Below are 8466 nucleotides of genomic sequence, written 5' to 3' on the forward strand. Positions count from 1 at the left end.
GCGGAGACTCTGAGCTGGGCAAGGACGTCGAGGCAGGACTGTAGCTCTCCGACGTGGATGAGAACCATGGATCCTGGTGCGAGGCTTTGGGCGTCGGGGCAGAGCTATGTATGGCGGAGAGGTGCTTTCCAGGGACACGGCTTGCGTTTAAGAGGCAGGCATCGAGCCCTCAGGGACTTCTCAGTTGGGGTTTGGAAAGAGCTGGTTTCCCAGCTGGGGCTTTGGTCTGTGGGCGTGGCTTGGCTGGGGCGTGGCTTCTAAAGCTGACAGGTCCCGCCCACCGGGATGAGCACGCTGCAGTCTCTGCTCAGGTCTTGGGGAGGTGGTGGACAGGGTCCGCACGTCGAAATTGGGAGTTTAAGAGATTAACCCCTTGTTCTGTTAAGAGTCGAATAGGGTTGGGGCGCCTGGGTGGCTCAGTTGGTTGGGCGACCGACTTCGGCTCAGGGCATGATCTCACGGTCTGTGAGTTCAAGCCCCGCGTCGGGCTCTGTGCTGACAGCTCAGAGCCTGGAGCCTATTTCAGATTCTGTGTCTTCCCCTCTCTCTACCCCTCCCCTGCTCACGCTCTGTGTCTCTCTGTCTCTCAATAATAAATAAATGTTAAAAAAAAAAAAAAGTCGAATAGAGAAAAGCCTGAAGTCCCACACTGAGAGACCTGGTTGGAGGAGAACCCAGAATTCCTGATGTGAGGAAACAGGGCTGGAAGGTGGGGCTCTGGGTTTGGACATCGCTCTGTTAGCTCCATGTCAACCTTGATCTCGTCACTTCACTTCTCTGGGCTTCAGTGTCCTTATCTTTGAAATGGGGGTCCCAATAATCCCTACCACATGGAGTTTGTGTCAGGATTAAATCAATGCGAAAATGCATTGTAAACTGTGGCTTCTGCGCAATCAATATGGCAGTTTTTATTTACTGAATGCTTTACCATTGGCCAGGTCTATCCGAGCATGTTCCTGTGTTATCCCAACATCACAGCAGCCTCGCGGAGTAGCTACAGTCAAGGACACTCCCATTACACAGAAGGGAAAACTTGGATTTAGAAGGTCTAACTGGCCCTCGTCACACATTTGTGAGTAGGGCAGAGCTGGGACTCAAACCTTGACTTGTTGACACCAGAGACTAGGCCGTGAACCACTGCCAAACAGCTGCCAAATACAGAGGTGAAGTGGGATCATTACCAGAAAAATCCCCCCTCCCAAATCACACACCTCACCCAGCCTTCATATCTGCCCCTCATCTCCAGCTTTCACTCCTAGCAGGGACGTGTTGGGCAATAAATCCTTAGGGCCACATCATTATATAGACTCTCTGCACCTTCAGGTAGATACGATCAAGGGAAAAAGGAAACTCACAAGAAAACAGGTACATACACAAGTTGTCCACAGAAAACTTATGTTTGCAAATAACTATAGACCAACCCAACTGTCCCAACCATAAGGGAATGGCTCCATACCACTGAAAACCCACTGAGGCCACATACATAATACATATGTATTATATATACACGTGTACGTATAATACATAGATGTCATTTATTCAGCTTGCTGTACATTGGCATATGAGCTAGCTGATTTATAGACTTTGTTATTTAAATCTCACACACCCTGCACAGCCGTGTATATTATTCCCATTTTATAGATGAGGAAATTGAGACACAGCACTAGTAAGAACAGACATCAATTCCAACTTGACTCTGTCTGGTTTCCAAACCCATTCACTCCCACAGCCACATAGCAGCAAAGAACAAGCTTACAATTCATTCATTCAACAGTACTTATTGAATACCCCCTATATGCTAGGCATAGTGCTAGGTACACAAGCACTAAGTTACAACAAGATAGTTGTAAACAAGATAGACAGGGGCTCACCTCACAGGACACACAGCCCACTGAGAGGCAGGATCCCAAGGTGGTGAAGAACTTTTCCATTTTCTATCTCTATGGTCCTAAATAACTTGTTTAACCCCCTTAGCTTTCCATTTCATAATCTGTAAAATGATAATATTAAAATTACTATCCTTGGGATTATTATGAGGGATAAATAAATAATGCCAGCAAACTGCTTAGCACAATTCCTGTACATAGTAAGCATTCAAAAAATGAGTTATAATTATCTTAGAAAACAGGCATCAAATAGCTTTAATTTAGAGTGATAAGTATCAAAACAGAAAGACACACAACTAGGGTCACCGGGTGGCTCAATTGGTTAAACAGCCAACTTTTGATTTCCACACGGGTCATGAACTCACTCTTCCTGAGTTTGAGCCCTTCATCAGGCTTGGCACTAATGGTGCAGTGCCTGCTTGGGATTCTCTCTCTCTCTCTCTTTCTGCCCCTCCTCTGCTCTTTCTCGCTCTTTCTCAAAGATACATAAACTTTAAAATTTTCTTTTAAAAAAGAAAAGACACAACTAACACACACACACACACACACACACACACACACACAGGGCCTGACATATGTATGATATTCAATAAATATGAAAAACAGAAACAAAGTGATAGGAAGGAAGGATGGGAGGAAGAAACAAGGAAATATAGCGTTATGCACCAATATTTTTTTAAGTTTATTTTTTTTAGCAATCTCTGCACCCAATGTGGAGCTTAAACTCACAACCCTGAGATCAAGAGTCACATGCTCTTCCAACTGAGCCAGCCAAGTGCCCCTACGCATCGCTATTTTAAAAGTATGACTTGTAAGGGCACCTGGGTGGTTCAGTCGGTTAAGCATCTGACTCTTGATTTCAGCTCAGGTGATGATCTCAATGGTTCATGGGTTCAAGCCCTATGTGGGGCTCTGCACTGATAGCTCAGAGTCTGCTTAGGATCTTCTTTCTCCCTCTCTCTCTGCCCCTCCCCTGCTCATGCTCTCTCTCTCTCAAAATAAATTTAAAAAAATTTTTTTTAAAGTATGACTTTTATGCTCTAAAGATGATGAAACCACCTGAGAAAATTAGGGACACTTACAAAAGTAAGTTACTGACAAAAGTAAACACTTATGATAAATGAGAACTACATCCTACTTGGCCTTTGGAAGCTTCACTCAGAAGGTAGGGAGGGAGAGGAGGAGGGATCAAGCAGGAGGCAAGAGACCAGACTCCTCTCCCAGGACCAAAGCCTGGAGCCAGATCCTTAAAAGTCCCCCCACGTATTGCCCTGCTTAAAAAAGACTTAATGAGCCCCAGACAAACTTGGTGAGAAAGAGCCCTAATACAGAATTCCTCCCCTAGGGGACTATTTTCAATGATTATAATGGAAAGGGAGGAAGAAGGGTGAATGTGTACAGAATAAAAGGAGGCTAGCAGAGAAGGAAGAGGATGTAGAGCCAGAAAAAAAGAGTGATGTATGCATGTGTATCTACATGTGTATGTGTGTGTGTATATATGAGTATGTGCATGGGTGTTTTATGTGCATATGTGTGAGTGTGTGTGTGTGTGTGTGTCTTTGTGTCTGTGTCTGTCATCACAAAGTATGGGCAATGCTGATTAGCTGTGACCCAATCAGCCTGCCCCCAGGAACCCTGTACCAATTCCCTGGAGGAATACCACTGTAGTCAGCTGATGTCTCTCTGCTGCTGTGGCTCAGAAATTGTCCTTCCAAACACACACACACACACACACACACACACACACACACACACATACACACACACACACAAAAGCCTGGCTCCCCACCAAACCCCAGGGCAGAGCTCCCAGAGGAAACCAGTTCAGCCCCAAGGGATGAGAGGAGAAAGGGCAAAGGAAAGAGGAAGGGGAGTTGCCCAGTTGACTAGTCTCAAGTTACCACTAAGGCCCTGCAGGCTCAACCCCTTGGACCTAGAGTCTGGGGTCCTAGTCAAGTAGAGAGGTCTCTATGCACGGGCTCCAAGGCAGGAAGCAGACCCAATGATGGCAGCAATAATGCAAGTTTACATGACCCACTGCTTAACGTAACTGCTTTCCATAGATCATCTCCTTCAATCTTCAAGACAACCTAGGAAGTAGGTCCTGTTGTTATCCCCATTAGGCAGATGAGGAAACTGAGGCTCAGGAACATAAAGTGATAAGCCCAGTCAGTCTGGCCCCAGGGTTCACTGTGACACCATACTGGACCCCAGGATAGGTTTGGAGCTTACTGGGGGTTGAAAGGCTTCCAATGTCTAAGAGTCCATGGTGCCCCGTGGGATGGAAACCAAACCAAGTGCTTCCCTTATAATCTACAATGCAGCCTTCTAAGACAGGCATTATCATCTCCATTTTGCAGAGGGAAAAACCAAGGCTCAGAGAGGGAACGGGATTTGTCCAAAGCCATACAGCTAAATAAACAGCAGAACCTGAATATGAACCAAGTTATTTCTAATTCCAAAGCTTTGGCCCTTTCTACTGGGCTACCTAGGATCCTAGTCAAAGTCAGATGCACAGAATGTAGGCATGTGGAACTTAGGGCAAATGTATGTTAGCACCTTCGAGTCTTGGTGATTAGAAGGAGGATCCATCTGGGGTGCCTTGGTGGCTCAGTTGGTTAAGTGTCCAACTTCGGCTCAGGTCATGATCTCACAATTCATGAGTTCGAGTCCCGCATCAGACTCTGGCTGACAGCTCAGTGCCTGGAGCCTGCTTCAGATTCTGTGTCTCCCCCTCTTTCTCTCTTTTTCTCTCTTTCTCTCTGCCCCTCCCCTGCTTGCTCTCTGTCTCTCTAAAAAATAAACATTAAAGAAAATTTTTTAAATAAATAAACATTTAAAAAAAAGGAGGACCCATCAGATGTCACCAACTCCAATTCCCCCACCCTACCCTAAGCAAGAAGCCCCTTTAGAGTATCCCTGAGAGCTCTGCCTCTAGCCTGAGCTTGGATGCCTCCAGTAATGGGGACCTCACCTCTCCACAAGGCAGCCCATTCCAGGTAAGAGGCCACACCCACCACCCATGCCAAGGTAGGGAGAGGGAACTCACACACTTTTTAATCTTCCTGTCTCAGTGCAGGAGACTCCGTCTGCCTCCTTAAAAGCTTGTTCAAATTAAAGCTGAGAAAAAATGTAATTCTCCCACAACCATCCTGTTCATTTTCTTCATGGCACTCATAACAATTTGTACTCCATGCTTCACGTGTTTGTTTACCGGACTATCACCTGTCTCCTCACTAGACTGGACACCCAGTGAGGGCAGGAACTCTATCTACCTGGTTTATTGCTATAATCCCAGCACCTAGCGTAGTGCCTGGCACTATAAATATCTCTTAAGTAAATGAATGAATTAGTGAGTGAATGAATGAACGCTTGGTGAGGGAGAGGAAAAGAAGCTTAGGTCTCTGCAAGATAGAGAGATGGTCTTCCAGGCTGAAGTCTCAGAGAAGAGCTGAATTCAAAACCTCATATCTTTAGGCAGGACCCAGTGATCTGCCACTGTTAGGGCAGGCACTGCACTGCCCACCATTAAACCCCCAGAACAAGACCTGTAAAGAGTAAAAGTCCAGTAATGTTTGATGAATGAATGATATAGCAGAACAGGATTCTGGTTTCTACTTAAAAGGATACCATCCACAGCTGGAATTCTTTCCTTCTTACTTTAATTTTTTTAATGTTTATTTATTTAAAAAAAAAATTTTTAACGTTTATTTATTTTTGAGACAGAGAGAGACAGAGCATGAATGGGGGAGGGGCAGAGAGAGAGGGAGACACAGAATTGGAAGCAGGCTCCAGGCTCTGAGCCATCAGCCCAGAACCCGACGCGGGGCTCGAACTCATGGACCATGAGATCGTGACCTGAGCTGAAGTCGGACGCTTAACCGACTGAGCCACCCAGGCGCCCCTAATGTTTATTTATTTTTGAGAGAGAGAGAGATAGAGAGAGAACGGGGAGGGGCAGAGAGAGAGGGAGACACAGAATCTGAAGCAGGCCCCAGGCTCTCAGCTGTCAGCACAGAGCCCAACGCAGGGCTCGAACTCAGACAGTGAGATCATGACCCGAGCAGAAGTCAGACACTTAACTGACTGAGCCACCCAGGTGCCCCTCTTTGCATCTTACTTTAACCTATTCAACAAATTTTGTTTAGTGGGGCTAGGGTAGGTGTGGAAAATCACATCTTTTTTTTTTTTTTTTTTAACATTTATTCATTTTTGAGAGACAGAGCATGAGTGAGGAAGGGTCAGAGGGAGAGAGGGAGACACAGAATCTGAAGCAGGCTCCAGGCTCTGAGCTGTCAGCACAGAGCCCGACACAGGGCTTGAACTCACAGACAGCAAGATCATGACTTAAGCTAAAGTTGGATGCTTAACCGACTGAGCCACCCAAGTGCCCCTCTGCTTTTTTTTTTTAAGTTTATTTACTTATTTTTAAGAGAGAGAGCGCCCATTCAAGCAGGGGAGGGGCAGAGAGAGAGAATCCCAAGCAAGCTCCACACTCAGCACAGAGCCCATGCAGAATTCAACGTGGGGCTCCATCTCACAACTGCGAGATCATGACCTCAGCCGAAATCAAGAGTCAATAGCTTAATGGACTGAGGCAACCATGCACCCTGGAAAATCACATACTTTCTAATAAAACAAATGCTTCCTGGGCCTCCTCTCTCAATCTGACATCAATTCATTTATTTATTCATTCAAAAATATTTACTCAGTCCCAACTCTGAGGTAGGTGCTATGCTATGTATTGGGGATAGATCATGGACAAGATATGTACAGTCCTAGGGCACCTGGCTGACTCAGTCAGTACAGTATGTGATTCTTAATCTCAGGGTCATGAATTCAAGTCCCACACTGGGTGTGGAGTCTACTTAAAAATAAATAGGGGCGTTTGGGTGGCTCAGTCACATGAGTATCCAACTCTTGATTTCAGCTCACCTCATGATCCCAGGGTTGTGGGATCGAGACCTACCTGAGATTCTCTCCCTCTCTCTCTCTCTTTCTCTGCCCCTCTTCCCCACTCATTCTAAATAAATAAATAAGATGTATACAGTCCTGCCCTAGTGGAATACATGGTCTAATGGGGGAGTCTTTCTTAAACAAACAAACGAAATAAATAAAATAATTATCGGGGCACCTGGGTGGCGCAGTCGGTTAAAGCATCCGACTTCAGCCAGGTCACGATCTCATGGTCCGTGAGTTCGAGCCCCGCGTCGGGCTCTGGGCTGATGGCTCGGAGCCTGGAGCCTGTTTCCGATTCTGTGTCTCCCTCTCTCTCTGTCCCTCCCCCGTTCATGCTCTGTCTCTCTCTGTCCCAAAAATAAAATAAACGTTGAAAAAAAAAATTTTTTTTTAAAAAAATAAAATAATTATCAAACTGATGTGTGCCTGAAAAAAACAAATAAACAGAGGACAATAATAGAGGATAACAAGTGGCAAGACGACCTTCTGGAAGGTAGTCAGGGAAAGAGGTATATTCAATCTAAAACCTAAAAATTGACAAGGAGCCAATTATGCCTAGAGGAAAGGGTCCGTGCAAAGGTCTTCAGGCAGGAAAGACCTTGGCTTCATTGGATGGCTCTAGCTTAAAACCAAGGGAGAAGGTGCGGAGAGGTCACAGGAGCCAAACAATGTGGATCCTCTGAGACAAGGAAATACACCGAGATTTTATTCCAAGCTAGAGGATACTGGAGGGTTTCAGTGGAAAACTAACACGGTTGGTTTGATAGGATTACATTTAATTTTCTTAAGTATTAAAAATATTGAGGGGCGCCTAGGTGGCTCAGTCGGTTAAGTGTCTGACTTCGGCTCAGGTCACCATCTTGTGGTTTGTGGGTTCAAGCCCCTCTCGGACTCTCTTCTGTCAGTGCAGAGCCGGCTTCAGATCTTCTGTCCCTCTCTCTCCCTGCCCCTCCCCCACTCGCACTTTCTCTCTCAAAAATAATAAACATTAAATAAATAAATAAATAAATAAATAAATAAATTTAAAATAATTAAAACATCTTGCTAATGTACAAAGCCGCGTCCAGCAGACCCTCCTGAGTCATTCAAATGGTGCGCCCCAAGAATTCTTTACCTCTCCCAATCCCGAGCTTCCTCTCAGGGGTCGGTGGAGCAATCTGAGGAAAGGGCCCTGTTTCAGACTTTTAACTTTCCCGCAGAACAATCCAAGGAAAGGGCCCTGTTTCAGACCTTTAACTTTCCCGGCCAACGCACCAAATGTTGCATCCACACGACTCCTGAAACAGAATGCTACGGGCACCAGTGACAGTTGCAACAAAGTTTATTACAATGAGAGGCAAGGCCGACCGATCGGGACCAACACTCTTGATAAGAGTGTGGCCTCGTGGGGCACCTGGGTGGCTCAGTCGGTAAGCGTCCGACTTCAGCTCAGGTCACGATCTTGCGGTCCGTGAGTTCGAGCCCCACGTTGGGCTCTGGGCTGATGGCTCAGAGCCTGGAGCCTGCTTCTGATTCTGTGTCCCCCTCTTTCTCTGCCCCTCCCCCATTCATGCTCTGTCTCTCTCTGTCTCAAAAATAAAAAATAAAAAAAAAAAAAAAAAAAAAAGAGCGTGGCCTCGAA

The sequence above is a fragment of the Panthera onca genome, chromosome A3 (assembly GCF_046562875.1).
Source record: "Panthera onca isolate mPanOnc1 chromosome A3, mPanOnc1 haplotype 2, whole genome shotgun sequence".
In the NCBI taxonomy this organism is placed as follows: domain Eukaryota; kingdom Metazoa; phylum Chordata; class Mammalia; order Carnivora; family Felidae; genus Panthera; species Panthera onca.